Below are 16,653 nucleotides of genomic sequence, written 5' to 3'. Positions count from 1 at the left end.
ACTAGAAGCTCGATACAGTTTTTAGCCTGCCTGATTTCCTTAAATAGTCTGATGTGTCATTGTAGCCAATTCATCCTTCCTCGTAGTCGCCTTTGTTCTTGCCATTTAACTATAAGAATATCTCTCTCTTCTCTCTCTCTCTCTCTCTCTCTCTCTCTCTCTCTCTCTCTCTCTCTCAACAAATGCACAAAAGGAGTAGCAAACTAAAGAACTACAAGAGCATCTAGCAAACTTGGCAAAAGTAGACTGGATGGCACAAGCTGAGGTGCATGTCAAAGAGCTACAAGCTAAATCTTTTGATTTGGGTGGTGCTCTATAAGCACAAAATAATAGGGGGAGGGATTCATGTAGAGAGAGAGAGAGAGAGAGAGAGAGAGAGAGAGAGGACTCGTAAGAAATATTATCATGCGTTATTGTATACAACAACATCAACGACAAGCTGTTCAACAACGGAAGCATATAGACAAGAATGGACAAGAATGAAAAAAGCCACGTGAATACAATATATATTATAAAACAGAGAAAATGTGTTCAAATTACAATGTTTATGGCTTTAAGAGGTCTCTCTCTCATCCTTGCATAGCTTAGCATAACTCCCTATGTCTATATAGAGCTCTCCGTTTAGACAGACGTCCTCCGTTTTATTTTGTAGATCCTCTGCATGTATCCCATAGAGAGTAGCAGCTTGATGCTCATCTGGCACCACCTCAGTGGCTTCTGACTGAGCATCCTCTCCGATCTCCTCCACTGATGCCGCTATGATTGGCACATGGTAACCCTCATATGTTTGTGCACTGTGAGGGACTACCTCTATGATGTACCACCAGTTCAATGCAGACTTTGTAGGATGAAATACCACTTGCCAGAGCCACATAACTTACATGAGTTCTTCCAATCACATAACTTCTAAAATTGGATGTTAAATATTTACAGACTTACTTGTTCACAATGCTCGGGTAGTACGAAATGTCTCTTAGGTCGGTCCATTTTTTAGTTGAATCCACCTCAAGGAAACCAGACTCTCGTCTATGCGCAGTAGCGTTGCGACCTTGCATGTTTATCTTGAACCATTGCACATCAAACAAGTCAACAAAAATCCTCTATAATCAATGCTCAGAATATCGTGTAGCATGCCAAAGTAAGTGAGTTCCACCACCACAGGATCTCCATCAGAGGACCGTCGTCCACTAGATTGTTCAAGTTTTGCCATGATTCCACAATCTTGTGTAAAACGCTTTTTTGTCGATCTGTTCCACCCTAAAATGTCAACCTTTACACCATGCTACTCTGTATGACTTATACTACAACCAACAAAGACTGTGAGTGGTTGTTCAAACATCTAGAAAGTTGCAAGTGGTACATTGCAAACTTACCTTGGTCACGCAACCTCGAGAGTACTCCCACTCCTCCTCAGCCACTTCTTCACCGCACTGTTGTGCACTTTTCAAATGGTTGTGCAACCATTTTAAGCTCATGAATGTTGGTAGGCTCTCCACACCCGTCGGATAATGCATCGGTGGTCGTCTTCCCCGTCTCCACTCAATCAATGCCCTTTGTCGCTCTTGCTTTGCATCCTTGCATTGTGAAATCCACTTTTGCATCACTGGATTGTGAAGCATGCAAAATGGATTGATTTTAGCCTCTAGATCCTCCGTCATCTTCTTCTCAACACCGAGATGACAATCCCAGATATGCGCTCATCATCTATGGTTCTCCGTAGCGTGTCTCGGGCTTTATCAAATCCGTCTAGCCACTCTCCAATGTAAACTAGGGACTCTGATACCTCTGCCATGCTACCCTCTGGACGTGCCTTCTGACGCACATATCCCTTGATCATTTTCATTAAACGTTCTAAAAAGAACATCCATCTAGAATGTACTGTGCCAGCCATTTCCACCTCAGCAACTATGTGAACAAGAAGGAACACTTGAATGGTTAGCATGGTAGTAGGAAAGTGTTTCTCAAACATGCACACAACCTCTGTAGCGTTTAGTTTGGCGAATGGTATAGAGTCTACATGGATCTCCTTTTGTGAGCTACATTGCACCAACTTTGCAAGTTTGTAGATTGCGGTACGGATGTCAGGAGACAAACATCCCTCAATGGCCACCGGTAAAATGAATTGCAAAACACGTCTAGCAACGATATTAAAGTCCAGACACAAATTTGTTACACAATTCCCACTATGATATATTCCACTTCAAACATACCTGACACATTTTATGCCAGTCATGTGACTTAAAATCAGTAAGCTTCCCTTCTTTAGTGAAACATGTTCGGAGCGAGTGCATTATGCCAGTGGGGGTCCGCACAGATCAAATGGTCTCTTTTACTTTGCGTTCTTAGGCTCCTGTCAAAATCCATGGCGCTTTAGGACTTTTATCGATCCATCAGGTGCTATATTGCTCCATACCATCCACATTTCTAAGGTCAACTCTGGCTCCCAAAGTATCTTTCTTGCCGATCAGATGGTCCCACAGCAGATTACCCACATTCTTGAATATGTGCATTAGATCGAGCAAGTGATTGATCCTGAGTTTGGGCCAATATGGTAACTCGTACCATAGAGAGAGTCTCTTCATCCCTGGGGGCAAACCATCGTCACACATCTCCTTCAGCTCTAACCATGCTTGTACAGACATCCTCGGTGGCTCTCTTCCCAAAACACCGTTGCGTTATGAGGAGAGAAGAGTTTTGTGTAGGTCGTTTTGCATGGATGTGTGTGTGTTAGGAGCCTTCCCATGGGTAGACTATGCTTGACCTTCACTTCCTTCTCCACAGCGCTCTTCCCCCTTTTGCATGCATGCAACCATAGCCCTTCTCCCAATAATAAAACAATAGCTTTAAATACCACTATACGACCAAGTGAGCTTTGGCAACTACACACTCCACCCAACTTGCCCCGATCCCTTTATAGGGTGGTTCATTCCCCGTGCTCATTTCCCAATATACCCCTACCCGGCTCGGCTATCCTTGGCCTTACACAACAAATGGAGTATTGTTCTTAATCCTCAAACCTTAAATTGGAGGAATTTTTTGGATATGGCAATTTGTTTTTAAATGACCTAGCATCTTTGTGAACCTTATCTTGGAGCTCTCTTTTGTACCTTTGTACCTTGGTAAGCCTATGTAGCACTTAGTCATGTGATAATAATTTGGAGACATATGTATCCTATGTGGCCTTGTCTAGTTACACATGAACCCAAATCCATCCCCATGCTCCCAGGGTTGACCCTCGCTTGTAGGCGATTGATTTCTTCTTAGTTTTCTTCTATATTAAAGGATAATTTTATTTAAGGAACTTTCTTAATTGGATAGCTTGTGAGTAGTAGAGATTAGGTTTTCATTAATGAGTCTAGGCCTTTAACACCTCTCCAATCCCTCCATTATTATTCCTAATAAGATATAGGTTAATCTCCATAGACAAGGAACTAGAAATAGAAGATTCAAATGCCAGACAAGGTGTGTATTCAGATTTAGATAGCAATTTGAAGTACACAGATTGAGTCTGGGTGATGCTCCTAATCTCTATAAGATGCCTAGCGTCTAGAGGTTCCAAGAGTAAGAGTTCAAGAGGTACAAGAGTTAGAATCCCCAAAATGGGATTAGTGGATCCTATTTAAGATGTTTGCATTGGAGTTTGACTGGTTGCACAGCTACACAGTATCGGGTAACTGATGATAACTATGGCAGGTCACTCGTAAAGGTAGACCCTCTGCAAGGAATCTCTAGAAGCAGGGGGGAAGCAAGTTCCCACTTCTACATTTCTCCCAGTAACATACTATTCCAAAAGACCACCAAGGGGATTCACACATTAAGGAGCACATAGCTGAGGCCATTTCTGACTAGGAGTGGGTTTCCAGCCCGTTTCTAGGTGCAAAAACAGTGGCATACCTACTTTGAGGGGACACTTCTATTATGAAGTACAGAACCCTTATTTCTAACCTTGAGTAAGTAAGAAAAAAACATCTCTCGCTTTCTATCTCACCTAAATCCTTTAAATCTTTGTAACCAAGCATAACAATTTGAAATACATAATAATATACTTGTATTACCTACGGGGATGATTTGATTGTAGTGCTATCGTGCGAAGGTAGAAATTGTCTCATTGGAGAGTGTCTATGAGATAAGATCCCTTCATTGAGCAGTATGGATGAGATGGGGATTGAGAAATTCTCTGGTAAGGGCTCTCACACTTGGCATACAAAACTTCGGGTGTCTACTTGTAATCATCATGAATGCTAGTTTGATTTATAATCTCTAGCAAAATTATTTTGTGAGGATGCAAGGGCACGGATTTGTAGTTATGGCATCAATACAAGACCTTTTACATATGGGATGTTTGTAAGAGGAGGAATTATATCACATTCAAGGGAGAATTTCAATACGCCTCACTTCATGAAATTCAAATGTTTGAGCCTATAGCCATGCAACCAAGGAGTCATTCAATATGCTTCAATTCATGAAGTTCAAATGTCAGCCATAGCCATGCAAGAAGTTTTGGACAAATTCTCATAATAATTCTCACATTGTGACTTACCTCAACATCATGAGCTTCTGTGAGGGAGGCACTGCATACCTAGCTAGGTATGCGGTGCCTCTCGAACAGAAGCTCATGATGTTATGCATTGTATGAAAAACACTGAAAAAGATTATGTTTTCCTACATGAGAAAATCTCTAAATCTCCTTGTGTATGTGCAAGACCTTCACAATTCCAATTAGGATGAAAGAGCACAGTAAAACTTGTTATATATAACTCATTGTCAGTAGACGAGGCTGTTTTGTTTAAATGGGAAATAGGAGAAATCACGAGAGCACACAAAGAAATCTATACTATATATTAAGGAGATTGGTTTTCCAGTGCCACGTGTCAAAGTTTGCTGCATCCGGTGAGTTCCGGTTTATATGAGTGAGGGGGAGAGGGGGAGAGAGGGAGACTTCGGCGGCCGGCCGTACTAGTATACTATAAGACAGCAACCAAAATGTGGTAGCGTGAGAATTACGCCCCGTTGGTCTTGGTCTTCTTGAAGTAGCCAAAGCTGCCTGGAATGGTCCAATGACATATGCCAGGGCCTCCTGGAGTGATACCCAACAACTTGAAAGCAATGTGATCAGGAATGAAGGTAGAAGTATCCATGTGGCATGCCACGAGGCTGGTTATAAGCACGTTGGAATCCGACGTGGAGCGAAGTTGGAGTGAGAACATCTTAGTGTCCTCGATAACATGGCAAGCTAGGATTTGAAATGGGGCATCACCCATGCGATGGCATAGCACGTGGTGGTCACTAAGCTCCTTTGCTGACCCTTCGATCACAAAATCGCCCTTAGACACGTCAGCCTCGTCGCTCATAACTGTGTCCAGGTCATCGGTTGTACCCAGCTGGCTGGCGACGAAGTCGGCCACGTCGTCAAGGGAGGTGGCACAAGTGCGGTTTTCGATGGTGAGATGGCCAGTGAAGAAAGAGCACCTGTGGGCCGTGAAGGAAACGGCAGGGGCCCAGCCTGCAGTTTCTGGGATGCGGAAGGCTCGGAGGAAGAGAGGCGTGGGGAGGGAGAGGAGGGGACGGGCGAGGCGGCGTGGGAGGAAGCGGCCGGCGTTGATGGCCAGTTCGTGGTTGAAGAGGAAGGCGGGCCAAGAGGAGCCGACGGTTGGCATGTCCGTATACAAGAAGAAGTGGTAAGGGGCACGGGGGTCGGCGCTCTGGGCGTTTTGCAGGGTTTTGTGATCATTGCCGGTGTACCAATCTTCGTCGGACCAGGCCCAGTCACTCAAGGTGTGGGCCAAGGTCCCGACCTTGGGGCCTGACCCGCAGACGAGGCCGCCTGCTCCGCACAGCATGGCGGACACTGTGTCATCCTGTAGCAAAGACTGGCTCAGGATGGCACTCTCAAGGGTGTCCACGTCACTTGCAGACAGCGTAGGCCGCAGCTGTGCCACCTGGGCTGGAAAGGGCAATGGCGCCGCACAAGTAACTATCTGCACCATGCGCATGTTTTTAAATAGTAAATAATCAAATTTAGTATATTGAAAATAATTAACAGTACGCGGCCTTACCAGATACAGAGACAGAGTGCACAGCCAGTACAGCAGCTTCGACGACATGACGACGAATATTGTTTATGCACTCGATGAGTTGCCCCAGTTGTATATAAGGCGAGTGTATTGTATCTTGTGACATGATGGAAACGAGGCGCCTCTGCCGCCACTTAGTACAGCCGCCTTGGTTGTCATCGAAACCTCTCAAAATTTGGCCTCGAACTGCCCTTCCGAGACAGTCATAGGCTCACAATAATATTATCTACTCCATGTATCACCCACGCTTAGAAGCATCTTTCGGTTCTAGAAAACTAGTCTTGCTTGGTGGGCCTCGCTATATAACATCTATAGAGTACATTAGCACATATGGAAATTGGCATTTAACATATGAAGGAAGAAGCAGCACTGTGTGAAAAGCATATAGACATTTGAGGAATGCTACTTTTCTTTTTGTGATGAAAAAACCAATGTATTTGTTGTGAATTTTGCGAACTTGTTATCGGAACAGTAATTGATGAAGGAGAGAGGAATCGGTGTTTGGTATTTTTTTTGGTTTAAATGGGAGGAGCCAAAATTGATTTAAATGTGAAACGGCAGAGATATATTGATATGAGTTTTTTAATAACGAATCAAAAAGACTACTTGATAGGAAGTTTGCAAATGGTTTTTGTGGATAATAATTGAGGAAAAAGAGAGGAAGAGGATATTCTGTCAGCAGACAGAAAATCAGATTTCATTGAGACGTGCACGACAGTGACAAATATAATTTAGATATTTCTATTTTGTTTCAAGAACATGTATTTCTTGCAGTGAAAGGGATGAGCTCGAAGTATATTATATCCAAATGAACTTGTACTACTATGTGTACTGATGAATGTTTTTTCTAGAATACGTGCTACATGTACATTCTTGGAGACAGAAAGTATGTCAAAAATGAAGTTTTCTTCGAATGGCTGGTAGCGAGCAACGTCAGATCGCATTTTTGAAGGTGGTTGTCGAGTGTGTTCTGCCTTTCGTCTTTCAAAATTATTTGTGACACCTATGTACTTTCGTCCATTTTGGTGGCATGTGATGGAGTAGACGGTGTATTCAATGTCCGTTGTTTTTTGTTCGGTTGATTGTCGTGCTCGAGAAGCAAAACCTGAGTCTTGTTGTCCTGTTTTGCACAGCAAAATCAGGAAAGAAAGAAACATGATTATTGCAAGATTGCATGCTAGAACTTAAGAATATTAGTCTATATAATCAAGCGGGGTATTTCTTGATTTTTTTTTCATGGTGGTGTCACCTGTGGATGGGTTGTCGATGTCGATGAAAGCGTACGGATAGTCACTTCCAAAGCGTGCTTTGTAAACATCCTTGCTGTGTTGCCACGTCAGCTTTTGCTCTGTAATTGATGGTGGCTCGTCATTGCACTGTCTCTTGAAGCTTGCAAAGATCTCACTTGCGTCATTGTTCGTTGTATCTAAGAGGTCCTCGAGCGCGACATCGTAGCCATAGTGCAACATCTCAAGAACGTAGGGCTTTATTGGTGTCTTCAATTGAAGCAAACTATTACCGTCCTCGACTGTCATGAGATCCTCGGGCACGTCAATCTCTATAAATAGTTTGCAAATGATCTCTTTCATTAGACCTAGTAAAAAAGAGTATTAGAAGGGAGAGACCAAAAAAAAAAATCCTTTTAATGAAGCATGTTTTTTTCTTGTTTATTGTAGACAGCGAAGCAATGAGAAGAGGGAAAATATAAAATTGCATGTATGTAGAGCTAACCTGTTGCTCTTTTGATACCCATGCTCTTGTTTTGTTCAAGCTGCTTTACAGATCTGTCTATTAACAATCGCAATTCAGCATAGTTTGCAAAACCCTTGATGTAAGTGTCCGGGCGACAACCTGCCAGGTTAAGCAAGTGCATTTGCCTCTCCGTTGGATACTGACGTGGCTCGATTTGGGGGTTTTTCTTTCAGGCAATGTTCTGCTTGAACAGGGCAACAAGTCTCTGCAAGGTTATACAAAAGCAATCAGTATTTTGTGTGCATTGGAGGAACATAATGTGATATGTTTTATAGAGTAGTATACCTTTGAATTGCTCATTTTATTCTCTTCGTTATCTATGATCCCTGCAATGGTGACATGGTTAGAGTTCATACTGGGAAAATCAACAGTAGAATTGTGCAGAACCGCTGAAAAAGTGTTCATAAGAATCGAGACAAAAGTAGAGTGCAAGATAATGCTACAAAGAGTGGAGTGCAAGTTAATGACAGGTTCAAAAGATCAACATGGAAGAACTCTTGAGACATCAGTTATTTATTTATATATTATCTGGTGGACAAATGCTGGAAAACAAAGTCATAAGAAAATTTTACAAACTGTTAGAGTACATGATCAAGAAGCCACCAAAAGTTTCCTAATGAGTTCCGTGTATAATATGAAGCGGAACAGGGCGAAATATATCAGGAGTCGGCAGAGTGAGAATTCGGAGATTTCGACAATCTGTAATTCGCGATAACATGACGTGTGCAAGTCCCGGTGCAAATGCATCTCTGAAGATAAGAAGAACTTTGGTAGAAATTGTTGCACCCTGTGCCTTGTGTCCAGTCATGGCATATGCAAGTGTCAAGGGAAATGTGTATTTGTGAAACCATGTGCCATTGACTGCAGTTCGTTTATGCTTTGTTCGACGAAGTGCCATCTTTTTACCGGTGCAATGAATCAGAACAACGATACATGTAACTTGATCTTCGGTGTTATGCGTTATGTCGTCAACAGTACATGTTGCACCAATTGTTAAGTCGCTGTTTTCAGTGATCATGCAACGAGCCCCAATTGCGAATGAGATCAGCTCGTTGAATTTAGGGTCTAGGAGCCATTGCTGAAGTACATTTATATTACCCGCGTTCGTCCTCAGGTCAACTTTTGTAATGTCAGTTTGATTGTACAACTTATTCAAGGCAAGGTTGTTGTAGTGTTGGACGTCTGATCTATGAGTGCAAGTTATTGTAGTGGAGTTGTTGATGTAGTCATGAACATGTGATTCGTCTATAATGCATGCTCCCAAGGTACAAATGATCTCATCTGCGGTTGGTCTTCTTTCACGAATAATGGTCAAGAATTGGAGGAGCTCAGGGTTCGTTGCATGTCGTATAGAGCATGACATCTTGTAGAAAGTTGCATGCAGTCAATGCACCGAGCTTGTGATATGGCATGCTTCACAAAGGTCCCGTGCATGATTACAAATTGGGGGCAACTGTGCAAGGTCACCAAGCAAGAGAATACATTTTTTGTTGAAGGGATCTGTCAATGTACCGCTTGTTACATTGACAATCTGTCTTACGCTAAGATCGAAAGTGGTCCGTGTAAACATAGACAACTCGTCTATCATTATAATATCTGCTTCTTTTATATCCAAATATCGTTCATCGGTCTCGTGAATAGAGAGGGGATATTGTTGATTCCTTGTTGGTATCTTGAATTGATAATGGACTGTAGATGCAATGCTGCTAAGTCTTGTTGCTGCATCTCCGGTCGATGCAGCAAGTATGACACTCATGTTTCGTCTTACATACTCATATGTCGAATATCTGATGAGATGTGTTTTTCCGCTCCCTGGTGTCCCCGTGACGACATGCAAGCCGTTCTTGGCATTCAATAATTTGTTGTATATATTTAACTGTTCCGTTGTGAGTTCTGAGTTATTGACAGCAGCGAACTCCTTCAATATGGCTAGTGACTTTACTCGATGGTGGTGCATGTCTGGGTCATTATCTGTTGAAGGTGTAATTGTTTCATTTGCTCTACGCAGTGCAGTTTTCTGAAGTATCATATGGACAAGCTGATCGATTTGTTCATTGACTAGCATGTTTCTTTGTGTGTACTCAGTAATGTACATCTCCAAGTCCTCGTTGCTTTGGATCAGATCCCTTGCCTGACACTCTACGAAGTAAGAGCCCATTGTATTATCAGTTGATAGAAGATCTGTCTCTCTTCGGAAGCATACATGACGTAGCAAGATGCTATAGAAGAAGGCTTTTGTGTGGTGTCTTGGATGGTATTCTGTGAACCTGACCAATCTTTTCTAATGTTTAATGGCATTGCCATAGTTGTCCAGCAAAGGTGTGGTTTGTGCACTTTGCCGACGTTTTTCGACAATGTGGTTTCTGTGGTACTCAAAGAATGTCAAGGTTTCAAGGGTGGTTGGTCTAGCACAATACAAATCAACAGGGTGCATCACAACATTCTGTGATTTGGACATGATATGTTGTCTAAGTTCTGGAGGCGACGAATCTATGTAGAATACAACGTCACTTTTTGTTATGATTGGAATCTGTAAGCAATTCAAAGCAGATTCTGTGGCAGAAATTGGCTTAGTCAAAAGAGCAGCAGCTATCAGTTGCAGTTTAATCTTGTCAAGTCCTTCCAAACCCAATTTTGTGGCTGCTTCGGCAGATATGTTCAATGGTCTAATATCCTCATTCTTCATTGTGTACTTGAGTAGATTATACGACAAAGATGAGTTGGTGACACGTTGGATATTCATGTGAGCGCCCCAAAGTAGAAGAACAGTTGGATGGTACGGAACCACATTTCGATCATCGAGAGTTGGTCAATAGTACATCCACTTCAAGGAATGAGAATCTAGAGATGGACAGGCATTTGGCTGAATGTCGTATGGAAATCCGTACTTGCATTTGCCATTGTGGCTGTGGACGTGACATGCATCACGACATACATGCATTTGTTTCTTAAGGACGAGTTCACAAAGTGTGATTGCATGCATTTCATCAGCAAGTGAAATAGGAATATAAGTAGAAATCTCTGATGTTGTTTGCTCGATGTCGTTCTCATCCACCCATAGGATGACATGGGCATGAAGGGATCCTCTGTTTTGGATCTCATACCGTATAATGTGGTGATGAATTCGGCCCAGGATCTGGCTTCCTTGCAAGATATAGCGATTCATGAACTGTTTCAATCGATTGTGGAAGAGCAATGCACATTCAACTGGACAATCTTTCCAGGAGAAATCAGTGTTGAATGTCCGAGCTATCCTTTCGATTGTACGGATCTCATTTCATTTTGTGGCAGTCACTTCATCAGCTGTGAAAGTAATGAAAATGTTTGGAAAACCCCATGCATCAACCATGGTGATCAAATCCTTTAATGAATGTCTATGCCAGGATGGGCTTCCAGCAATTGTCGTTGGGAGGTTGAAGCAAAATATGTTCCTTATGGCTTCCTCGTCGTTTTCATTCTTGTGTGCTCTTTTGTACTTGTCGATATCTCTCTGCATAATGGTGGTTGTTGTACTATTCGCGATCAAAATTGCCTGGTTCAGCTGGTACATTAGCAGGAGATATGGCTTGTACAATGTATACAAAGAGAATAGGGTGTGGATTCTCATTCGAATGTAGTCACTGAATCGAATCTGTCCATTGTACTGGCCATGTCCATAAGGAAAGAAGAACGGAAAAAGAGCTGACTCTATTGTGATGCATGTCTTTGAAATCTGATATCCGGCTTGGAAAGCCATTTTACATGAAGGAAGCAACACGATTGAGAAGCATATCTCCGTTGCGGAGGTGTATGGAACCAAACTCATGCGTGTTGTATGTGGTATATGAGTGTCATCTTGATGGCTCAGCCAATGTTTTCAAATCGAGAAGCTGTTTTCATTCTGGGCTTGCTCCATCAAGTCGAAGGGTTGTACCTCTGAATGACGACGGATCATTTATCCTAGATACTCTTCAGACAGTATGCACAACCCTATTCTTTTGTGTGGTCGTTCCGCCATGCACTTATATCTCTAAAATATGGGATTGTTCTTGATATTGAAAGCCAGGACATCTGAAATGGTTGAGGTGGATAGCTCATGACTTGTTGAGTGTAGACTAGCAGCACTTAACCAAGATATTAGTGGGTTATCTAGCAATGATCTCTGCTCTAGTGATCCTCGTGCTATTGCATGTGTAGTTTTTGTCACACTGATCGATACATCTATAATGCTAAGCAGTTGTGTGTGTATTTGTCGTGCAGAGAGAATACGCTCTATGTAGTCAGGTGCATGAATGGCAATATATCTTTAATGGGAATTAGTTGTTTTACAAGAAGTACACATCGTCCATGAGTATTTGACTTCTGCATGTTCCAAAGCGCTCAACAACAATATTGAAGTGAGTGCAGCAGGATTGTCTATGTCATTTGTCTCACGGACTCGTTTGTCGTTGTACGTGAGGTTTGCCGTCGTGTAGGAAGGACACAGTTCTAGATTGTGCGCGAGGATGTCACATTGCATGATCCAATCTTTATGTAATGGAGTAATTTCAAACCATGACCTAGCATATGGATGGTGAGTTGCTTTCAACTTGGCTGCGGTTCGTTTCCTGGCATCATGGCACTTGGACTGTAACCTTGCAGGCCTTGAGAACTTCATATTGATACCTACTATGGGAGAAAGGAGGACAAATACAGTATGGCATCAACTGTTTAGGTGAAAAGTTAAGATGCAAAGAGTGGATTTACAATTGAAATATACTACATGTGTTTACCATTATGTATAGTTAATATATATAGATGTTGGTCGACATCGATTGCACTACAAGAGGCTATTCATATAAGCGACGCTCACACAGCGACGCTCAAAAAAAAAAATCCCGGCGTCGCTATGAGCGTCGCAAATTTCTTTGTAAATTTGCGACGCTTATAGCGACACCGGCTGGGCTAAAAAAATAACCGAGCGTCCCAAAAACTCAGATCTCAGATCTGAGTTTTTCGGCACCCTCAAGCAAGGAGCAGGTAACGCTCTTCCTCTCTCTCTCTCTCTCTCTCTCTCTCTCTCTCTCTCTCTCTCTCTCTCTTCTCCACACACACACACACACACACACACACGCGAAGAGAGGAAGGAGAGCCAGGTATGCTCCTTCCCTCTCCTCATTCTCATGTTCTCTTCCCCTCTTTCTCTCTCACACACACACACATACACACACACACATAGTGTTTTTGAGAGAGAGAGAGAGAGAGAGAGAGAGAGAGAGAGAGAGAGAGAGAGAGAGAGAGAGAGAGAGAGTACAAACATAAACAAAAACGCACACACACATACATAAACAAAGAATGCACACACACATTGAGAGAGGAAAAGAGAGAGAGAGCATGCATAAACAAAAAACGCACGCATTGAGAGAGGAAAAGAGAGAGAGAACATGCATAAACAAAAAACGCACACATTGAGAGAGGAAAAGAGAGAGAAAACATGCATACGATCCAAAAAAACGCACACACATTGAGAGAGAAAGAGAGAGAAACGAATTTAACGTCATAGGAAACTAATTAAAATTAAAAGACCTAAAGATGTAGCCGACGAGGAGTTGAACTCAAGACCTATTATTCAAGAGGGAAATGGCATAATCAATCTATCATACTTGGCATGGGTGATAGAAAGGTTATACCATTTATCTCTTTTTATTGGCACACACATCCACACACGCGCACACACACAAGAAGAAGAGAGTTATAACGTTGTAGGAAACTATCCTAAAAGACGTTCAAGATTAGGTTAGATGTAGACTTACGTTAAATTAGATTTAGGTTTATTTAAGTTAAATTAGATTAGATTTAGGTTTATTTTTAACTAGATTTACGTTTATTTACGCTAGATTTAGATTTACGTTATATTAGATTAGATTTAGGTCTCCATAGACTGCGATGCCTGCATGAAGCAGGTGAAGAAAGCCCTCAATGGAATATAGGGTATTGCTGCCTTCACTCATGGTGGGCTCCGTCGATCCAAAAGTACTGGTGAAATGTCTTCAGAAGATAGGGAAGAAGGTGGATCTTCAGGGCGGCAAGAGTCACTACATCCCCGACACAATGACCATCTAGACAACCTCTAGTCATTCAACAGCAACTTCAAAGTTAGTAACAAGAGCAAGAACGGTCTAAAGGGCCAATTGCTGTCGTCAGATGTGGATGGAGATGAGGCAGCGTCACCGCCAGAAGTTAACTCTCACATCTTTAGTGATGAGAATGCCAACTCTTGCCGAGTTATGTGAAAAATTATGTGTTAAATCAGTTTTAAGGTTCTTATAATCCCTGTTAGTTTAGTTCTTTGTTTTTAATATAACATAATTTACGTTAGATTTAGATTTATGTTATATTAGATTAGACTTAGGTTTATTTAGGTTTACCCACACACACACACACACACACACACACACAAGAAGAAGAGAGTTTTAACGTCGTAGGAAACTATCCCAAAAGACGTTAAAGATTAGGTTAGATGTAGACTTACGTTCAATTAGATTTAGGTTTATTTTTAGTTAGATTTACGTTTATTTAGATTTACGCTTATTTACGTTAGATCGAGTCCACGCAAGAATTACTTACGGTTTAGGGTTTAGAGTTAGACGAACAGTGAAAAGATGTTAAGATGCTGTGAAGTGCTACAGCTAGAGAAGAGGCAAAGGGGTTTTGTCCACTACATGCAGTATCATGTAGACGTGGGTGTGTAGATTTCTTGTACCCACAAATATAGGTATTGACCAATAAAGACGAGATTATAACCCGGTGGTTCTGATCTCCGTGCACCTCTAGACCGAGGTGTGCGGGGATTGGACATGACTAGAGAATGTGAGGTAAAGAGAAAGAGAGAGAGAGAGAGAGAGAGAGAGAGAGAGAGAGAGAGAGAGAGATAAGACGAAGAATGCCAATAGAATATTAAATTTGTTGTCCAGGTTATAAGATTTTTATCCTCATTATGAGTAGTGACGAGGATGTGGGACCGTCCAACCGAAACACCTATCTCTCAACGAGGGTCTTATGTCGTTGTAATCAATGCAAGCATGCTGGCAATGTTTGAGCCCGAGATTGATGAAATGATCGAGACGATCATGGATTCAGAAAGGCTTATCTATGATGATATGAAAAGTGAAGCCGATATGCCATTGTATAATGGAGCACGTATGTCTAGATTGAAAGCACTCCTGGTTCTTCTCAACATGCAGGCAAAGTTTGGATGGAGTGACACTAGCGTCACAGCGCTTTTCAGGTGATCTATTACAATTAGTTTACTTTAATAAAACTCTAAATGTATAATGATCTGATAGATTTTTACACGACTGTATCGTATTTTTATGTTGTGTAGATTGCCTAAAGAGCACATACTACCAACTGACAATGTGATGCCAGATTCCTGAGATGAAGCAAGAAAGATTTTGCGAAACTTGGGGATGGATTACAATTCTATCCACGCTTGTCCTAATGACTGCATTCTTTTCAGAGGGGAATACATAGACATGGAGAAGTGTCCGAAATGTGATTCCGAAAGATATCGAGTAGATCTCCACGGGACAAAAATTCCACAAAAGGTTTTGCGACATTTTCCTCTGCTTCCTCGCATCAAGCATTTCTTCGAATGTAAGTCCATGGTCGCCCTAGCATCATGGCATGAGGAGAATAAATCTTCGGATGGTGTGCTACGAATTCCTACAGATTGCGCAGCCTGGAAACATATAGATGGAACATGGTCGAATTTTGCCAGAGAAGCTCGAAATTTGCGCTTAGGCCTGGCTATAGATGGCGTAAATCCATTTGGTCAAAGATCAACATCTTACAGTGTATGGCCCATTGTCATCGTCAACTACAAAATTCCCCCGTGGTTGACTACGAAGAAGGGGCACCTATGGCTAAGCTTGATTGTGCCAGGGCGATATAAAGTGGGGAATATGGATGTGTATCTTTGTCCACTATTGGAAGAGCTACAACAATTGTGGATTGGCATAGAGATGGTGGATATGAGCCGACACACAGGACGACGGAATGCTTTGATCAGAGGCATTCTAATGTGGACCATGCATGAATATCCCGGGCTAACAGAATGCTCAGGTGATCTATTGACACTCCTCACTCAGACACTGTAAATCTTGTTTTTTCCCATAGTTGATCTATTATCATGTGTATACATGCAGGGCTTCAAACAAGTGGATACAGAGCATGTGTCACATGTGGACATGGACTGAATGCACGTAGGGCACCCTCACTGAAGAAGCAAATCTACGAAGGTCATCAAGCGTATCTTCCAGAGAATCATGTGTTACGCTTTTTGGGAAGAGAGCCACCAAGGATGTCTGCACAAGCATGGTTAGAGCAGAAGGAGATGTGCGATGACGGATTGCCTCCAGGGATGAAGAGACTATCTCTATGGTACGAGTTACCATACTGACCCCAACTCATGATCAATCACTTGCTCGATCCAATGCACATATTCAAGAATGTGGGTAATCTACTATGGGACCATCTGACCGGCAAGAAAGATACTTTGGGAGCCAGAGTTGACCTTAGAAATGTGGATCGTATGGAGCAATATTGGTCGCAAACAGCGTCTGATGGATCGATAAAACTCCCTAAAGCACCATGGATTTTCACAGGAGCCCAAGAACGCAAAGTAAAAGAGACCATTCGATCTTTGTGGACCCCCACTGGCATAATGCACTCGCTCCGAACGTGTTTTACTAAAGACGGAAAGCTTACCGGTTTGAAGTCACACGAAAGGCATAAAATGTGTCAGGTACGTTCATAGTGGACTTTAATATCATTGCTGCACATACTTTACAGTTTATTTTACCGGTTG

The sequence above is a fragment of the Adiantum capillus-veneris genome, chromosome 23, assembly GCF_014529385.1.
Source record: "Adiantum capillus-veneris isolate H3 chromosome 23, ASM1452938v2, whole genome shotgun sequence".
NCBI classification, from domain to species: Eukaryota; Viridiplantae; Streptophyta; class Polypodiopsida; order Polypodiales; family Pteridaceae; genus Adiantum; species Adiantum capillus-veneris.
The sequence above is the reverse complement of the archived record's forward strand: the minus strand, read 5'-3'. Positions refer to the sequence as shown.